The following is a 20,840-nucleotide window of genomic DNA, read 5'->3' as shown; positions in this document are numbered from 1 at the left end:
TAGATCTTGCACGTTTCGTGACATTTTTCATTTGTATCACAAAGCATACACTGAAAAAAAAGGTTTAATGTATACGTCCGATACAAAGGAACCTCGAAGGGCATCGTAAGCACAACCCTGGGCTAAAAATGTAGAAAAGGGCGCAGGTATTTCACAGAGCTCCAGTGTCGTGTAACTGGATACAGACATCTCACCTACCCATCAGCCTCTCTCTCACTCCAGGGTAACTAATGAGCTGGGATAATCCTCACACGAGAGGGTGTGAGCGCGTGCCCACAGCCGCTAATCACAGGCGCTGTTTACATGCACACCCTGTGCTTGGATTCACTTCACTAGAGCACACGCTGCATTCCCACACACACACAGCGCTGCTGTTGACACACACCTCACTAAGCGCTACACCAGTTACAAGCATGCACTTGCCAGGCTCGCACTCCTGGCTTCCCTTTACTCCCACACGGTACATTTACAAATAGTTCAACAGAGCCCTGAGGAATTTGGAGAGGAGGGAAGGGGTTATCAGAATTCTTGGGGGGATGGGTAGGTGACGAAAGCCAATAAACGTGTGGGGATGAGGTGGGGGGGAATCGGCGGTAGCCGGGATTCTGGTGAGATTGTGGGGGTTGCCGAAATTCTGGCGGGGTGCGATGGCACCTCAAAGTTCAATTAAATTCATCCTCTGGGCTCTGGAGCCACGATCCTTACAAATTACATTACACCGAAAAGGCATACACCTCACTGTAATAAACCCTACAATATGAAAAAAAAAACGTAGTGAAAAAAGTGAGGGGCTTTAGAAAATGAAGCTCTTTGAGGTTTTGAGGTGTCATACATGTCATGTGTCTCGCTCTCTCCTGCTGCGGGGCAGTCAATATTCGACTATACTCCGTGATGGAATCGCTGACCAATTGCGGGAGGGAACAGGTAAGACTGAGGTGCCAGTTCATGGAAAAGTAAATCTGGTCCTTGCTCATTCACGCGCCCTCACAAATGTCTAGTCAGTCACCACAATGTGCAACAGTCATGAACCCGAGGTGCTCGCCCACTCACCCTCTCGTGAAGGGCCCCCGCCTCACTCATGCCCGCCCTACAGACCACACTATGATCACACACTCACTAGGGCCAAGGATAGTCCGTCCAAACGACATCCTGTGAGGAGCTCGCGGCCCACCCCTTCGCGGGCGCCTCGAAGCACAACAGCTGCTTCTTCAAGGCATGCTCTCACGCACAGAAGCACATATTTATCATTCACGTTTTGCCCCGCACTGCACACAAAAAGACTTAATAAATGCAACAGAACCGGGCCATCCACTGACAGGAATGTGTCATACAAATAATTTATTTTTTCACAAACTCATGTCACATACGAAGAATCAGAATAGAAATATAATCATCAGAATAAAAACATACGATAACTGTTCACAGAACTTCAAATTAAGCTTAGCCCCTTAACAGAATCGACTGCTTTCCCCTAAATGGTAACACAGGACACCCTCAATACGTTACGTGTGATCCAGTCCTTTCAACCACAGAAGGTTGAACACATGATACACATCATTTAAGTGTGTGTGCCTTATGTGCCGTATGCGAAGGCGGTGCCCTGCATTTAGCTTAAACTTCGGTATTTCTTCACCTTTTGCAAAACCGATGAATATAATTTTTCTTAAATATCAGTTGTTAGTTTGTGGACCGAATGAGAGGAAATCAATGCACCTTTAAAGATGAAAGCTTCTGGAAAACAAACTTCGAGTACAGTAAGGGGTCACCAATAGAATTGTATGGGTTTAAAATATCTGCAGCTGCAACCATGTCCTAATAGTGGTCTGTGAAGTCAATCCATACCCATCCCTGACTGTCTTGCCATAGACACCAGGTTTCCACCCAACACCGTCCCGTCCCGCATCGGCCTTACTACTTACTATTATCGCTTGCTTCCTGACCTGGGACACACTATATGGGTGGCTATGCAAACCAAAGAGGCCATTTTGTCAAGGGGGGGGGGGTATTGGGGGAGAGGGACCTATCTATCCTACACAGAGGAGTCTGTGCTCCGTAATGACCATGGTCCATCTTCACTTCTGGGTAAGTGCCAGATGGCAGAAGTCTGAAAATGTGATGGGAATATTTTAGTTATCTTGAGACTACTGCAATGGGGACAGTTGTGTGTCACTTTCGTATTCTAGTCAGCACCTCAGAAATCCCTGTAGCATGTAATGCCGTCAGCGGTACGTAAAATACAAAAGTCATAATAATGTTAGTGTTGGCTGAACAGATGCTGGTAGACAGCTCTTACAATTTCACAACCTAGATCCCCACACACACACACACACCTTTCAGCGTACCCCAGGCTCTCGTGCCAGTAGCTATATTGAAATGGACACCTTGTGCTGTTAATTCATTACCATGCCTGTCAACTCGCAGGGTGCCACTGTGCGACGCACATCACACGGTGTCCCGGTGAGGAGCCTATGTCACATGGCGGTAGAGAAAAACAGATGAACTCCACTGTAAATACTGTGGGGGGGGGCTCTGTGTGGGTGTGTGTGGGGGGGCTCTGTGTGGGGGGCCTCTCTGTGGGTGTTGCATTTGCGAGAGATTAAGCTATTAACATTGTAAATGACAATGCCATTTATTTATCTGTTTTCAAAACCAACACATAAATACAAATGTTGTCATTTACAATGCCAATAGCTCTAACTTTTGTAAAGGCGAAATCGTTGCATTGTAAATGCTTGTTTTTTATTTGTTTTAATATAAATGTAATGTTAGATGTTGTTCAAATGCTTTTATGGTCAAATTGATTGAAATAAAGTTTTACAAACAACCGTATAGGATATTTAGGATTTCACATTTTTGGACTAAACAAACTGTTAAGAGCCAAGGGTGAAAAAGATTAGAGTGCTTTGTTTGTAAGGAGTAGATGTGCCAATGTTAGCTCCTCTGGCCTCCATTTTGATTCTGCAACTTTTTTCCATTGGATGAAGTTTAATGTTGACCTCCTTTTTGTACAACGTTTTGGCTTGTTGGTTCTGAGGAGGTCAAGCACATTCTTCAAATCGACATTCCAGGTGATCATTAATTTAGGACAGGGTCTTAAAAGTGGAGCAAACATATTTATGCTAGTTTTCAACTTCTACTGGGTTAAACTCTAATCTACCTTGACTACATACATGATTTGGTATCACACTCTCCTTTAATAAGGAGGTTGATACAGGCTTGGTGCGAACTCAAGTGCCTTAATAGGTGAGACATCTGAAATGTTTGGTTGACTGTCCCGGCAGTGGGAGAATCACAACTTGAGCATAACTTCCGGCTGAAGGCATATTTTAGCATGGTAATAATGTGCAGCACAATATCGTGTGCAGCATTTTTGTAGATTTAAACTAACGTTCATAGGAACGATAATCGAGGACTGTTGCCTTATTTAAGTAGGTTGTGGAACGTGACAGTTAACCCCCTGCAGAGCTGTCAGCCTACTGTAAATGAGCTAAGTCTAATGCTTAGCAGAGCAAGCACATTAAATCGAATGTAGGCTGAACCATTTTCGAAAGGTGTTGCAGATGAGAAAAGAGAGTGGCACTATTGAAAGTATACTGATGGCACATTAGGAAAGTGAATATCAATGAAGAGTGACACCATCCAAATGACGATACGTTGACCTGTATGCAAGTTAGGATAACGGGTCAGTGTTGAGTTTTAGACACAGCTTAAGTTTTCTGATGGGAGAGGATAAACAGTGTACTGCTGGTCTGGGCGAAAGGCGCAGGCTAGCAATTGCCGGATGCCGGCAGTTGGGAGAGGCTCCCGAAACATCCGCCGGCTACCCATGGGCGTTTTCAGGAAGAGCACAGGGCGGCGCCTACTTATCGGACGATTCCCTTTCCCCGCGGACGGTTCAAAGGTATAGGACTAGGTGAAGAGGAATACTATCTAAGGTCTTACTAGAAAGCCTTCTTTTCTCTGTTTTTTAGAGTGGGTCGGTTAAATGTCCAGGCGTAATTGTTAATGTGTCTTTGTTTACATACGGTCAAGCCGGAAGTTACGTGTTTGATACGCGCCAAGCGGCTTGTCAAAAAGTTGACTAGGCAAAGCAACCTGAGGGCTGTGCGGGACAAGCATCTAAGCTGAAGCCATTGCCCGCAGTCATTCACACACACAGTGGGTGTGAGGGCAGGGTCGGTTCCCTATATTCAACACACGTGCAGACGCCGGTTACAGTTGCACCCGACAAAAAGTCCCGCCCTTCGCGCAGTTTCATCCCACTTCTCACAAAAAGCCAGGAACTACCCACTCGGTTCGGACGCTTTCCCTTGAAGATGTCGGCTTACCTGCGGCTGCTTCCCGCATACTCGAGTCCGGCCGCATCCCAAAGAGGCTATGATCCAACCCTTCCGCCGAGCAGGACGCGTCACAGCCAGGCACGGCGAGTGCACGAGCTAGACAGAGGACTGGTGGGTTGGATGCAGTCGTCATATTGGACCGTGCCTGTCTTTCCTCCAATTTACAACTGTTGTCAATTGCTAAGCCGATAGGATAGGCAGGCACCCTAAACCGAATTAAGAATGACGTTTGTGACATGTAAATAGTGTTTACATATTTTCGTAAGTGATCTCGTATATTGTTTAAAAAAATAAACAGATGCCTGGTGTAGACCGAAACAACTTTTCCACGTAAAGTCATATCTCCGAAAAAGGTTTCAGAAATTGTCCATTGATTTGCGTGTTCAAACAAAACCTAGACTATAGCAACTTGAGCATCGGGCATTGAATGAATGGTCTCACTTTAGCTCCCTTTCGATAACCGGCAGTTATGACGGGGAAGCGAATGGATTCCCCTTCGCAGAGCACCGGTGGCTTCGTGTGGGTAGTAATCTAGAGCGACCTCAATGAAATAAGAAAACAGACTACTTTCGCACTAGAATTTTCAGACGGGAAGCTCAGTGTTAGCACCTGTCAATGCGCGAGGAGCTGTCAAAGCAACCACATCAGCTGTTCTCGTGTTGTAGAGCGCGCCAGGACACCGACGTATAGAAACTTAGTATGCAAAACAACACAAGTCTTGTTTGCGAAAATAACCACAGTAACTGAATTATTCTCGCGAGGTCAGTATAGCCAACAAGTAGTGTCACATATTTCAAGATGGCCGCATGGGCAACGAGCTCGGCTGTAATGCATGACCAAGTACATCTTCCAGTTGAGGCAGAATCGTCCTCAATTAAATCTAAAAATCGCGGCCATATTGGAATGGCTGAAGTGACTGTTAAACATTTCAGTACTGGGTTTGCCTCGGGGGATAGGTTTAGAGCCGGGCGCTGAAAGGTTGAAGCCAGTGGAGGTATCACGGTGTGTGCGTGATCGAAGTGTGCACTTGACCTGGGTGGTTTTAGTTTATGAAATTGGTGAGTATGTATTTATTTGGCGGTTACTCCGTGTGTTTGTCGATGCTCCTCGTGTACAGGCGGGAGTTGGTTCTCTTACATGCGCCTCTGAACAAATGTTTATCGAATAATGACCACGACGGTCCCATCTCTTCCCATTAGGCTTTTCTCGTTGTTTCCCTCCTTCCACCCTAGGCTTTCTACTCTCCGAGAGGTCGCTGGGGTCGATCAATTAACAGGGGAGGTCTCTGGGTGTCTGCTGCAGAAAGGTTCCCTTCAACCTAAGCTTCAGTAGCGCCAACCTGTGCCAGGTAAAGAGGTGGGGGCGACCAGTGCAGAACGTGGTGTACTGAATTGTTTGTTTCAGATGATATAGGTGTGGGTCCCTTACGTCTGCGGAGCCCTGATTAAACAGCGGCTCAAACTATCACCAGCAGCACCGTAGTCACTCCAAAATCCAAAGGTATGCGACTCCAAAATCCAAACATAATTTATGCGACTATATAATGAGGGACTGTCTATCCCGCGCACGCCTTTGAAATTTATTGGACAGAGTTTATGGTTTCTGAAGGTCTCGAGGTAACATGGTGATGATTCTTTTTCCTTTTTTTTTTTTTTTTAACAGTAGGGGTCACTTACCAGGCTGAAAACTAACTTGCTTGCGTTTCAGCCACTGATAATCACTCTGACTCAGATTCTAGGCTGTTGGACCACGTTCAAGAGCCACAAAGCATTCAGGGCCAACTGGGACCCAACTGTTATGGTTGAGTTTTTTTTGCATCTTCTTTTGTGGGGTCTATCCTCCTATGGCTCTGCAAATTGGACCAAGTACAACTCTTGTCTCTCAAGGTATAGTTGTCAAACAGAAACAGGCAGCTCAGCAAAGTAGAGTACGGGGCAAAAACTCAGAACTTGACAGCCTTCCAACAGACAACTGTCATGTACAGTATTTGTCTATATATTAAAGAAAATACTTTTAATCACGCAGCAGTATTAAATACTACACAATGTAATTCAAGTTGATGAATTCAGGGTTTTACTTCTGGTTATGATCTCTCATGGTAGCTCTCCCTGCCCTTTTCCACACCGCAGTGCTCCCCCATCACGGTGACCCTATCGATTACAGTTCGCAATATTCTGTGGTAGAAGCAATTATTACGCATTGGTGCAGATTTTCTTTTTTGCTGATCCTACAGGTTCTAATGTGCGGTCATTTCAAGCAGTCTTACCCCCCCTTATTGATGTGGGCAGAAATGTCTCAAGACCTTGTACTCAAGTCCTTGGCACCTGTTACACTCTTTCTGTTCCAATTGAGGCCTGTCTTATCTGCCTTTTTTTTTCTCTGTAGTAGTCATGAGAGGAAGGTTGGTTGGAGCCTGTGTCTCTTGTTTGAGGAGTGATGTTCCTTTGTAATAGGATCTGCTGTGCTGCATTTTTCCCACAAATCCTATCGCAATGGGCAGAATGTCTCCAGCAGTTGCACCCTTCCGCTGGCCGGATATATATGGATCCTAGGTAAAGGTAGTTATAGCCCCCGCCAGGCTGATTGGTCATTGATGATTTATCCATGTCAATTGTAGCCTTCCAGGGCAGACTGGCTCTACCTCAGCTGCTACTCTGCTTCTTCCATCAGTAGTGTCTGCACCAAATCTCCACTACCAGGTGAACATGATAGTTGTTGAATTTGTGCAGTCTTTGGGTGCAGTTCTCATCAGGAACTGGGGAGCATACCTACTCACAGCAAGGGTTGCTCATTGCTTCGCTCTCTCAAGTAGTTAGTTCTCTCTCTCACATCGGGGACAATTTGGGCTTTTCTTCCTTGATAGTCGCACCTCCTGCAGGGCTGGACAGGCTCCTTCCCTTTCTTAGCAAGCAGACAGTCCTATAGGCAGAACCCTTTCTCGCTCAGAAGAAAGTGCAGACTTAAGAAAATGTCTACTCGCCTTATGGATATTGTCTCTCAAACACCAACCCTAGCCACACAGCAGTCCTTTTTTTTATTCAGCAGAGAACTCCCTTGCTTGGTCATATAAATGTGTAACTTGAACAAAGTGAGGTGATTTGGATCCCTCTTTTTTATACCATGTCAAGGATAAGGGATGTGGCTCAACTGTCTCATGTTTCAAAATTGGTTTGTGTTGGTCCTTTTTCGAATGCTGTTTCTAGGCTGCTCTCCAAATACCTTTTGGGTAAGTGATCTTTTTCACAGTAGTTCGAGATGGCTCTGGCTCCAAGCAAAGTGTACCCTAAATATGGGCATGATGAACTGTGAGTTGTCTGCACTTTGCTGCCATCAGCCTTCTTGGGGAAGTAATCAGAGACTGACAAAAGGACAGCTCTGACTTAGAAATGCCAACTTGAAAGATATAACTTGGAGTACCCCCCCCCCCCCCCCCAGCAACCATATGGCAGAGACCCTGACAAACTAACTAGCAGACCCTTTCTAAAATAGTATTCATGGAATTTTTAAAGTTATCCCTGTCTTCAGCGTCTTCATGTCAGTGTCTGGATATTCACACTCCAGCCACAGCAATGCAGGCAACACACTTCAGCTGTCTGAGGAAGCTGTTGTCTTTCTTCATCTTGTGTCATGCCAAAATAGGAGCAATCAAGATGGATCTCTCTGGCTTAATAACTGAGACTCCTACACAAATAGATTTCTACTAATATACAGGTATATACACTCACTGTTCTCTCTCTAGTACGCTGCCATCCACACCGTACATAATATACCCCGGGCAGGAACAGTAACCCTCTGTCTCTGAAGGCACACGTGGTGTGCCCCTCTGTGTCACAAGACAGGTTTTAGACCTCAAATTGTCATGGACAAGCCTAGGCCCATGCACACACCTTAGAGAAGTGTGATGCCATGGCCAAAATGAAAAAAAGGAAGTCTATTTTACACGCATGTGCCTTTTGGCCCAATATTGCGTAAGAAAGGGTCACTCAATCGAGAAATCAGAAAGCTACATGCAATAGCCAAGACAAAGGGTGAAGATATTGGCAAACAAATTTATAGCTTGAGACAAAACTACAAAAAAGAAGTGTGGTTAGAAAAAGCGAAATACCAAAATGACATCTGGCAATCACTACTAGCATCTAGTAAATCTAATAACAACGTGAAATTTTGGGCTGAAATTAACAAAGTGGCAAATGGAGCGGCACAGGTCTTCAACGCAAACATTCTCGAGGGCGATTGGATACAACACATCGAGCAAGCCCAAAGGAAAAATATCCCGGCTTGGTGCACTGACCAGCAGACTTCGCTACTAATAAATACCCAAGAAGTGGAGCCACAATCATACGGAAACTGGATAACGCCATCTCAGGTAGCAATGGTCCTAAAAAACTTGAGGTTCAAAGGCGCCCCAGGCCTATATGGCCTACCGAACGGTTTGTTCAAACAAGACCAACAGTTTTGGGCAGAATACCTCACCCCGCTATATAATGATGTATTTCAAACCGGAAGCATTCCCGAGTCATGGAGAGGTAGCATTTTACATCCTATTTTTAAGGCAGGCTCAAGGTCCGACCCAGGCAATTTCCGCCTCATTGCACTCATAGATGTCGAGGCCAAAATCTATGCCTTGAATCTTCTGAGGGATCTGGAAGATTGGGTGAGTGCGAATAAGATTCTGCCGATCACGCAGACAGGATTCAGACCAGGAACCAGTACATCATGCAACCTCCTGTCGCTAAATCTCATGGTGGAAAAAAGTAGGGAAAACTCAGCGAAACTGTACACATGCTTTGTAGACCTCAAAGCAGCGTTCGACACAGTTCCGAGGGAGGCACTATGGCGAAAGATGGCCAACTGGGGAATAACAACAAAGCTGCTGTTGGCCATTGTAAACCTATACTCGAATACCTGGGTTAGAATAAAACTAGCCAACGGTGATAGAACGACAGGTAAAGTCTTCACCCATGTTGGCCTCAAACAGGGCTGTGTATTGGCACCAACGCTTTTTAATATTTTCACAGCGGACCTGGACAAGTGCATTGCGGAAACAGAAAGTGATCCACCAAAGCTAGCCAACCACAAAATCAGGAGCATACAGTACGCAGATGACATCGTACTCTGCAGTCAGACCCCGTTGGGCCTTCAACGTTCCATCACAAACCTCAACGATTACATCTGTGCACAAGGGCTCCAAATTAATTATAAAAAAACGAAGATTGTCTGTTTTGCCGCTCGGCCAGGGAAGAAATCCTTTAAATGGCAAATTGCAGGCAACACATTAGAGCAGACCTCCACGTACAAATACTTGGGAGTTGTAGTCGATGCTAGGTGGTCGCTGAAAGATCATCAGTCTTACAGAAAGGCACAGGCTACCAAACTACGCTTCGCCCTAAACTTGTTAAAAAGAAAAATGAATTGTCCATCCAATTCGCATTTGTTGAAGATATCTGCAAAATTTCTCCCATCTCTCACGTATGGATCGGAGTTGTACAAGGGAAAAGATGCTAAGTTTTTGAACACACAACAATCAGAGTTGTTCAAATACATCTTTCATATTCCGAGGTTCGTATCTCAATCCCAGATCCGCTTGGAATTCGGTCTACTAAACCAGCACCAAATTAGACAAGCAGCCATATTAAAAACATGCTGGAAACTAAGAGCTGCTTAAGAGGACACCCTTATGGGCCATTGTTGGACTGAGATAAATAACCAGAAAAAGACAAAAAACTCATGGAAAATGGTATGGGAGAACGCCGTCTCGAGCCTTAATATGGAAAAGGCATGGAACACAAATCAATCATTTGTGGCGTTCAAAAAAGAGACTAACGCAGCAGCAAAGCAAATATCATGGACAGCAGATAAAGCTGCCACAGCAAATAAAAAACATGGATGGACTGTGTTGGCCACATATGGGAAGCCGGACCCACAACCATATTTAGTCAACCATATATCCCCAGCTGCTCAAAAAATACTTTTAAAATTACGGCTGGGAACCACCATATTAAAAAATCACACACCTGTATGGAAGCAAACATGGCCGACACCCTTCTGTAGACTATGTGGGGAAATGGAAGAATCCTTGATGCACATATTGTGTATTTGCCCATCTTTAACAAATTTGAGACGTTATTACCTACTTCATGTTTTTCGACTTTCTCAAATTAGATCATGCCGCCCGGCCGTTATGCTGGCCCTGAACAGCTACAAACTGCAGACAGCTTGTAGGGCCGCTAGATTTTGCCAAAAGGAACTTCAGCTAATCATGAACACTGAGGTAAAGGACGGCAAAGGTCCGAATCCGACTGTGCGAAGTGCAAGTACAACCGCAAAATCACTATGTACACAGACATTTTAGAAAGTTTCTCTATTTTAATGTATCTCTAGTTTGTACACTTCAATTTTAAAGTACAAGTTGCTTCTTTTATATGAACAATATTGTAAAGGTTTTAATTAACTATATACAATAAAAATTTACTTACTTACTTACTTACATTCACTTTGGCCACTTAGTGCAGGGGTACTTGACCATAATGCTATTCCATTCATAGACTAGCCGTATGCAAGGTAGACATGGTTATGCTCCAATATTTAAGGACTTTTGTGTAATGCTCAGTTGTTGACAGTCGTCATTTTGGAACAGTCTCATTATCCAAGTCAATGAGTAGAGTCCACAATAAGGGTCTGGACAGATGCTGAAATGGAAGACTAGTATTGCCTGGGAAATATCAAACGTCTGATCTTAGTTTGTCTTAATGAAGATAGGGATACGTTTCTATGACGGGTTTGTCCAGTGAAGCATAATTGTGATTAATGCAATTCTAAAAAGAATAATTTTATATCTTTCATACATGTGGGACAGGTTAGGTGACCTCTCAAAGCTATCTTAAGGTTGTTCCTGAGACGAGGGCCCATTACTTTAAAGGAACATCATCTGTGTTTTTACATTTTGGTGAGCTTTGACCTTGATGCCGTGGCAGTTTCATTCCCCCCTTTTACTCCTGTGCTAATTTTTAATTGTTAACATGACTTGTTCATTTATTCTTTGAACTGTCTCTAATTACTTCCATCTTGGGAAGTTCTTTCAACCTCAGTATGAGGTTTACCCCCTTCTTGAAATGTTTTGGTAGATTTTAACTTTGGTATTTGTCCTGAGGAACACCTTGCCCATTTTGCTCCAGTTTCAAAACATGGACTAATTGATTGCAGATTGTTCAAAGCATAATTCTGGTTGAATATTTATGTACAATAGTGACTCCTCTATATGAACGTGGCTCAGTGTCTTTAATTGTATATATTGATCACACACTTCATCACCAATTGCACTTGTTTGTTGTACCTTCTTTGCTTCTAGCGTCACCTGAATAGGGATTAAAATACAATTATTACTTGCATTATTTGCCCTTATGTCGATTTTGTTCTTGTTGTGAAATATCCAGTTAATGTACTTTGCACAGACTTCTGCCAAAATAACAGTACTGGTAAGGGGGGAACAAGGGAACCCAATAGGTAGTTAATGACCTTGGGTAAACGTTTAGTATACCAACAATGGTCCTTATAAACTAGAACTTTAGAGCAATCAAATAATTTATAGTCTACAATGAGCGCTATAAATGTTTGTCCAACCGGACATATTTAATCAATCAAGAAGGATGTTTTGGTAGTCAGAATGTAGACACAAAATACAGTAGGACACAATCCTGCATCCAATTTACATGGAAAAAACAAAATTAGAACGAGGCACAATCCTGTGTCAAGTCTACACAAAGGTTTCACACAATTACAGAAAAAATACAGACAAAGAGTATTTTCAGGCAACAATTGAGCGGCAACTTAAAGGTAAAAAAGTGACAAGCTTGTCCGCAATAGTTCTCACTCAAAATAAGACATAATAGTCAACTGCGTGAAACTATACACATGGTCGACGGCGTTTCGATCCCTTAGAACTATGTTGGGATCATCATCAGGACTACTTGAGAATCACATGCCTGAAATCAGTGACTGCATGGTAGAAAGAGGGATAGAAAAAGGCAGACATAAGGTATATGAAGGGACAAGGAAAATAGCTAGTAGAACACAACCGAAGACCGAAGAACATGCACTAAACGTGTGAGTGCCGTGTGACTTGAAAGGTCACTAAGAACGGTACCGTCATAGGTGACACCAAGAAGTTGTCATCCACATAATGATACTGAGTAGACTAGCAGCCAGATGGTGGGGCTGCAGTGAGAATTACAAGGCATACTGCGGGGCCGAGGACGTTGCGAGCGGCTACAGGGAAATCTGAAGTTAAAAATTATTCGTAGCCGTGTGCGAGTCACGTGAAGAGATCAGAGATGAACAGGGGCCTGCAATCGCCCTGTGACTGTGTGAAGGGAATTGTGAAAGGGTGAATGGCAGTGTCGGAAAGCGTTCAATTTGTGATGTGACTGTCGTGGTTCTTAAAATTAAGAGTATAGAAATACCAACCATGGTTAGGTAGTATTTCCGATCAATGTAGACGGCGGTGGACTGCCCGGTGTATATTCCAGGGGCGGCAAAACCGGTGTGGTAACAGATCAAGGGTTGTGGTCTTGGGCATGCCTGAAAGATTAATAAGGCATGTAATGTCCGAAAGGTGGTATTCAGGTGCGCTCAAAAACGAAGAATAATAGTCCGTTTCCTAAATTAAGGACAATTAATGTTTGGCGTTGCAGTACTATGACTGGGGGTCGTGAGATCGGGACCCGGCCGTGGAGGATAATACCTGGTAAAAGTGAGAGGAGGGATGTGAAATCCACATTGAACCGGGAACCGTAGCGGGAAAAAGTAGGAGGACAGTAGTAAAATAACACAATATGAGGGGGGTGACACAATTGGGAAAATCCTGGCCTACAAAGTTGCTGAGGATAGAGCTAACTCTACTATTACAAGCATACGGGGGGCTGGCAATAAAATTTATACTCAACCTCAAGATATCGTAGAACAATTCGCCGATTTCTATAGAAATTTATATACCCCAGAAGTGGACTATAACCTAGACGACATATGAGGAGCACACTGGGGACATGCAGAATTGCTTAGAGATAGACTCACTGTCTGAGGACATAACATTGGCTGAATTGCATCTAGCGATAGCTCTATTACCCGTAGGAAAAGCGGCGGGCGAGGACACCATACCCCTAGAAATATATAAATTCTGCTTAGAAGAACTTGAACAACTATTGCTGAAAGTCATGCAATTTGTAGGCCTAGAAGGAAAGACACCTAGGTCATGGAATAGGGCAAAAATAATTTTTTTGTTGAAAAAAGGTAAACCGAAGGAAGAGAGAGGGTCTTATCGCCCCATCTCTTTAATAAACACAGATGCAAAAATCTTCGCTAAAATTTTAGCTTTACGATTAGCTCCTATTATGCCTCAAATTATCAACCCACAACAGCATGGTTTCATAACTGGTAGGGACACTACTATACATACTAATATGGCAATAACCGCATTAGATGTGGCAGAGACAGAATCCACCCCACTTGGCATAATTCTATTAGATGCTGAAAAAGCTTTTGACCGAGTGGGGTGGGACTTTCTCTGGCACATACTTCTTAGGACTGGGTTTAAAGGACAATTTCTACGGAGCATTCAAGCACTGTATGACAAACCCTCAGCATATACTAGCTATGGGGGACTGAGATCTTCAGACTTTTCTATCTTACGAGGTACCCGTCAGGGATGCCCCCTATCCCCTCTTCTATTTGCCATTTCATTGGAGCCTTTTCTGTCTGCACTCCAACTTCAAAATCAGATCGTACCCTTTAGATCAGGAACACAAGAACTAAAAATAACAGCATACGCAGATGACATCGCGATCTACACTGAAGATGTCGTGGAAGCATTAAAGGGAATAGCATTAGAAGCCGAAAAATATGGTAAGGTGGCGGGTTATAAATTAAATCTACAAAAAACGCAAGTAATAGCTAATTACACACCTGCAGTGGCTGTGCCTGAGATCTGCCACTCCGCCACATATCTCGGGGTTAAAATCACGGCTAAAGTACTAGAAATAAATAATTTAAACTATAACGAACTAATTAAATCAACCAGCCTATTGCTAAAAAAATGGCACAGATTACCTTTGAACCTAACTGGCAGAATTAACTTATTCAAGATGAAAGTTTTGCCCAAATTTGTATACTTATTTCGGTCTATACCACTAGCATTAAACAATCAATTTTTTAAAAAACTTGACGGAATACTTAGCAGTTTTATTTGGGGGTATAAAAAAGCAAGAAGATCACTGGCCCTTATGAAAAATAGTACGAACTATGGCGGACTCAATTTTCCTGATTTCAAACTATACTTTTGGTCTGCTTTTGTAATTCGCCTTCGCTCCTTATTAAATGAAAGAAGGACATTATTTTATCATTTGTTTACACTAAAATCCGACTAGAATATGTTTCTGTTCCGAATTAACGACCCCAATTACTACAAAAGGGTTAGATTTAAGACTATAAGAGACTTAATAAAGATCTGGGGTAACATACTTTCTTTTTGCAACACCAGCTTTTTTCACCCAAAGCTTCCACTTTGGGGCAATCCGGGCCTACCAAACATTTTTTCTGACACTAATACTCGCTGCTGGCTAAGATCGGGCATCACGGTTTTAGGGGATTTCTATGGAACACAAGGTTTTTTAGATTTCAATACTCTCAAATTATTATATAATCTATCTGAAAATATGAGATATAAACACTTACAGATACACAACTACCTGATTAATAAAAAACAAATATTGGAGGTCACTGAAAGTGATATCTGGACATGTCTATACTCATCCAAAAATAAATCCACAATAAGCGAAGCATACAAGCTTTTTGTTGGATTTAAATCAAATGATTGTATTAAACTGGCTGACAAATGGAGCAGAATGTTGGGGTCAAATATAACACCTAAACAGATTGAGAGTTCTTTAATAAACATCAATAAACGAGTGCGATCTTCAAACCTCAGATTACAACAATTTAGAACAACCTGTATGCTGTACTACACCCCGGAAAGAATCTCAAAATGGCCATCTAATAACATTCATAGTGATCGTACAAAATGCCCTAAATGCTCTACCGAAGCAGCTGACTTAGCACATATTTTATTCTCGTGCCCGAATCTTAAAACTTTCTGGCATGATGTAGAAAAAGTTCTTAAACTGAAACATATTCAGCTGCCTACATTTACGGCCACTTCTGTTTTGTTGGACACTTACTCGGCATCTTTTCCACAAGCCGCTTTGGCCACGATATTAATGTCCTGTGCTAAGCTAACTTTGGCCAGAGCTTGGATTAGTCCAGAAATACCTAAGGTCTGGGATTGGTGGGCCCTGGTAATCGAGACATACTCAATGGAACTAGCTCTAGCTAAGATCAGGGGCTTACAGTCATTGAAAAAGCACGAAAAAATTTGGGGTACTTTTATAGATTCATGATGCTTTATTTTGTATATATTATATTTTCTCTTTTCTTGTGATACAGGGGAGGGGTGTAGAAAATAGTTTGAATTATATTATTCGCATCAACGTTGAAAAGAAACTGATATTATTTTTTCTTGTTCATCTATTCCCAAAACAATATTTCATGATTTAGCTGTATTTGTTTTATATGGAAATAATTTATGTATGTCAAAACTAATCACTTATGAGTTAATTTACTCATTCCTTGTACGCCTGCAAACAATAAAAACATTTAAAAAAAAAAAAAAAAAAAAAGAAATACCAACCATGGTTGGGTAGTATTTCCGATCATCAATGTAGACGGCGGTGGACTGCTCGGTGGATATTCCAGGGGCGGCAAGACCGGTGTGGTAACCGATCAAGGGTTGTGGTCTTGGGCATGCCTGAAAGATTAATAAGGCATGTAATGTCCGAAAGGTGGTATTCAGGTGCGCTCAAAAACGAAGAATAATAGTCCGTTACCTTAATTAAGGACAATTAATGTTTGGCGTTGCAGTACTATGACTGGGGGTCGCGGTATAAGGACCCGGCCGTGGAGGATAATACTTGGTAAAAGGGAGAAGAGGGATGTGAAATCTACATTGAACCGGGAACCGTAGCGGGAAAAAGTAAGAGGACAGTAGTCCTTAGGGTCTGTGTCTGTGCATCCTCAATGCTTCTGCAGTGCAGCCGGCAGTGGTGGAGTGACTGTGTATTAAAGGGTTGTGGGAAACTAGAGCGCGTGAACGTGGCGGCCATTTTGAGTCAGTAGACTTTCGGCAAAAAGCAGGAGTGACCGCGTTTAGCGAGTTTGGCGGCCATGTTGTGTAGGTGTAAAGGCCACAGTGGGAAACTTTACAGGAGAGTCGAATTAAGGAGTCATCCAAAGAGTAAGGGATGACCACAATGTGATCCTATAATAACGGAAAGAACTCATATGACATTATATACAATAAAAAGAGCAAATTGTAGATTGTGATCATTCGCACATTATATACAGTGAAGGAACAACATATGAATTAATATTAAAATCATATCGACATTATGTACCCTGTAACTTTACACAAAAGAGAATTTGAACACGTATACCTCTTGTCTCTGCGAATACTGATGGAATTCGTACTCTGGTACCCCATAGAAGTTCCTCTTACTTGCTGGTAAAACTGATTTTCGAACATGAAGAAGTTGCGTGTTAAGCACAATTCCAAAAGTTGTAGAATGAACATGGTTTGCACTGCATGTGGGCAGGGTCTTGTATCGAGTACACCCTGCATAACCAATAGCGCTGCATTTTGGGGGATATTAGTGTAAAGCGATTCTACATCCATTGTGCAGAGTAGTTCGTCGTCTGTATTAAATGGATGACGTTCAATTAAGTTGATCATGGCCATACTATCTCTCACATAGCAGGCAGTTGATGGAACGAAGTCTTTAATGAAAAAATCCACGTACTGGCCAAGAGGCTCTAAAATGGAGCCACAGCCGGAGACAATAGGTCTACCTGGAGGACTAGTCAGGTTCTTGTGTACTTTTGGGAGTGTATAAATCACCGGGTATCGATAGCCTTCCTAGATCTTACCATTTATCACTCGGAAGGTACACTACACACAAAACTCTTTCCCAAACCCACCGAGCGAAACACACTCCTCAGTTACAGGAGTAATCACCCATAAGCACTGAGGGATTCACTACCATATTCCCAATTTCTCAGAATCAGACGGAATTGCACGGCCAAAGAACACTACTTTCAAGAGGCTTCTATCCTCAATAGCAAACCGAGGGACCGTGGTTTCCTCAAAAAACGAGTCCGTAACACACTCAAAAGAGCCTGGTACTGCCCAAGGGAGGTCTTACTAAGTCCCGAAATCCGAGACCAGGGCAACAGAATTGCCTGTATAACCACGTTCTCCCCCATTTCTAATCCACTACGCAAGTCAATACTCAAACATTGGCCAATGTTGAACGCAGGGGTTCTCATCATTGAACGTCCAGTATTCGCCTTTAAAAAGAGCTCTAACTTGAAAGACCACCTAGTTAGGGCTGCTCTCCCCAGCCCTGCCAGAGTATCTACTTTAAATTCCTTGTGGGGTCTCGCTCCTCTTGTTGGCCACTCGAAGTGTGGCGCATGTAATATATGCGAATTCAGCATAGATGGTAAATCCTTTACTGCTAACAATGTGACTGTTAATTTTCGTACATTTTCCAACTGTAATACTTGTAATGTGGTGTATTTGATCCAGTGCCCGTGCCATCAAGTATACATTGGCCAGACCACCCAGAAGGTAAAGACAAGGATTGGCCAACATAGAAGCAGAGTCCGGTGCAAAACACCCAATGCACCATTAGTAGAACATTGCGTACAAATGGGTCACACTGAGGATGACCTCAATTGGACAGTATTGAGTGTACTGAAACTACCCCCGAGAGGTGGCAACATGTCTCTTTTACTCAACAGAGAAGAGATCAAAATGATTATTCGCTTTGATAGCATTAGAAACGGACTGAATCGTGCTGAAGACTGGCCTTCCTTGCTGTAAGCATGTTCGAAGATTACTTGATATGATTCCCTCCCTACTAGACAAATTAATCTTGTACCCTCCTACATGAATTTTTCAATCAGTGCTCAGTACTCAAATTCAGCTCCCAGATTCTACTCTTGCGCAGGACAGTGAGTCCCCTCCTCGTCATGCAACCACTCACACTTATGACGCGCCCCACCGGGCCCTAGACACTAGCGTGACGGGTTCCCACGCAGGCTATGCCTCCCACCACCCTTAAAGTACTGACCCTCAATGTGAGGGGTCTTAACAATCCTGTCAAACGGCGAGCGATTTTGTCCTGCCTAGAAAACACGCAAGCGGACTTATGCTTATTGCAGGAGACTCACTTATTGGCGTGAGATTGCCATCTGCTGCTCTCTCGTAAATTTCCAACGCAGCTCTTCTCTTCTAGCCCCACTAAGACAGCGGGAGTAGCGATTTTGGTGGCACGACACTTCAAAGGGGAGGTATTACATAAAAGTGCAGAACTTAGAGGGAGGCTGCTGGCATACCGCTTCACCTTGGGTAGTCTCACGTTCACGGTGGGGTCGCTTTTTTAAGCCCCCAATGAGGGCCAAGAACAGTTCCTGCATTCGGCCATCACCTAGGTCACGGCCACGCCAGACAGACACATTATCCTAGGGGGTGATCTGAACCTAGTCTTTGATAACCTCTTAGATAGATCAGGCCGACACACTCACCAGGTAGGGGCGCTCTCCACTAGCAGCATTGACCGACTGAGGTACCTAGACCCCCACGACCTCTGGCGCAGACACCATCCTCAAGATACAGAATACTTTTACTATTCTAATGCACACAAAACTTATGCCAGATTAGATCACCTTTTAGCCTCAGGCCCGGTGTGCACATTAACGACTTCGACAGAAATAGGAGTAATTTCTCTCTCAGACCATGCACCAGTCACCGCCACGCTTACTTTGCCGCCTACATCTTACCCTCCTAGGGTATGGAGCCTTAGAGATACGTTATTGCATAGAGGGGACGTACTGAAACACATTCAAGACGCAATCAAAGACTACCTTTCCCACAATGCCGATTCCGACACATCCCTTGCGACACAATAGGCAGCTCTGAAGGCAGTCCTCCGTGGGGAATTTATAGCCCTTTCATCCGCTGAAAACAAGGACAGACAGCGTAAACGCGACGAACTTACGCAGCGCGTCCATGAACTGGAGCAAATGCAATAGAGGACAGGGGCCCCACGAATCTGGAAATAACTCAAGGCCATGCAACACCAGTTGTCAGCCTTAGACATGGATTGAGCAGAATTTGCGACGTTGCCTACTATACCGGAGGCGACAGGTGTGGACGTCTGTTGGCCAACAGGCTGCGAGTAGCACACCAACAACAAAAGGTTAAAGAGATTGCTCGATCTGACGGGATCTGTGCCTCGGAGGACGCCGACATTGCGGACGCCTTCCGTGACTTTTATACCACCCTCTACACGGGCGACCCGTTGAACGACTTAGAGGCTACTGCCTTTCTAGATACAGTCTTGCTCCCCTCTTAATCTGCGCCACAAGCAGAACATCTCGAGCGGGAAATCCGCGTAGAGGAAGTAATTGCCGCTATCTCTAGGCTCAAACTGGGGAAGGCACCAGGGCCAGATGGCTTTCCAGCCATCTTCTTAAAAAAATTCTGCACCACGCTCGCTCCCATCCTCACCCGCCTGTTTACCACGTTTGCTGAACCCGGAGCGATATCGCCTGACCTTTTACGGGCCTGAATAACGCTCATTCCCAATCCGGGGAAAGACCGGACTAGATGTGGGCCTACCGGGCCGATATCGTTGTTAAATGTAGGTCTCAAACTATATACAGAGATCCTAGCAGCCCTATTAGCCCCCCACCTACCTGGCCTCATAGACCCGGACCAGGCAGGCTTTATCCCTGAGCGCCAGACGGTAGATAATACTAAATGCATCACACACCTGATAGAAAAAGCTTCCCGAGTGCAGGGAGAGAGAACGATGCTGGCAGTGGATGCCGAAAAGGTGTTTGACCGAGTCCTTTGGCCCTATTTAGAACTGGTTATGACCAAGGTGGGGATTGGGAGAAATTCTGTAACTTCATCTTTAACTGTTACAGATCCCCCACAGCAGTAGTCCGGGTGAATGGATATAGCTCGGCCAGTTTTATCATTGAGAGGGGCACGAGGCAAGGGTGCCCACTCTCACCCCTCTTATTCGCCCTATACATGGAGCCACTAGCCCAGAGAATACGTCAAAACCAGGCGGCTACAGGGAAACGGTTCGGCGGCTTCACGCATACCATCAGTCTCTATGCAGATGACATACTGATCTCTGTAGAAAACCCACGAACAGCCCTACCAGCTTGTATGGCGGAACTAGATGCATTCGCCTAAGTAGCTGGGTTCAAAATGAACTTAGACAAGTCGCTGACCTTAGACTTATCGCTATCTTCAAATACAAGAGCTTATTTACAGGGACTCTCTCCCATTCAGTGGGCATCGGGCACGGTTCCATATCT

The 20,840-nt window shown here is 43.9% G+C and overlaps 2 protein-coding genes across 5 annotated transcripts in view; one reads left to right on the top strand and one right to left on the bottom strand.

Moving 5' to 3' along the window:
- Nucleotides 1-4,454, bottom strand: part of TLNRD1 (talin rod domain containing 1) — a 46,380-nt gene extending 41,926 nt beyond the window's left edge. The window contains exon 1 of the mRNA XM_078675800.1: nt 4,329-4,454. The gene's annotated coding sequence lies outside the window, so the exon portion shown is untranslated. The remainder of the gene's footprint in view (nt 1-4,328) is intronic.
- The window catches only part of NAA35 (N-alpha-acetyltransferase 35, NatC auxiliary subunit), a 423,189-nt gene continuing 406,664 nt past the window's right edge, over nt 4,316-20,840 (top strand). The window contains exon 1 of one of the 4 annotated variants that reach the window (XM_078675799.1): nt 4,316-4,451. The gene's annotated coding sequence lies outside the window, so the exon portion shown is untranslated. Of the gene's footprint in view, nt 4,452-5,135; nt 5,399-5,556; nt 5,841-20,840 lie in introns of those variants that run through there. The other 3 variants (XM_078675796.1, XM_078675797.1, XM_078675798.1) reach the window with 3 other exon arrangements.

The sequence above is a fragment of the Lissotriton helveticus genome, chromosome 2_1 (assembly GCF_964261635.1).
Source record: "Lissotriton helveticus chromosome 2_1, aLisHel1.1, whole genome shotgun sequence".
Taxonomy (NCBI): Eukaryota; Metazoa; Chordata; class Amphibia; order Caudata; family Salamandridae; genus Lissotriton; species Lissotriton helveticus.
Note: the sequence above shows the minus strand (reverse complement) of the source record. Positions and strands in the feature narration are given on the sequence as shown.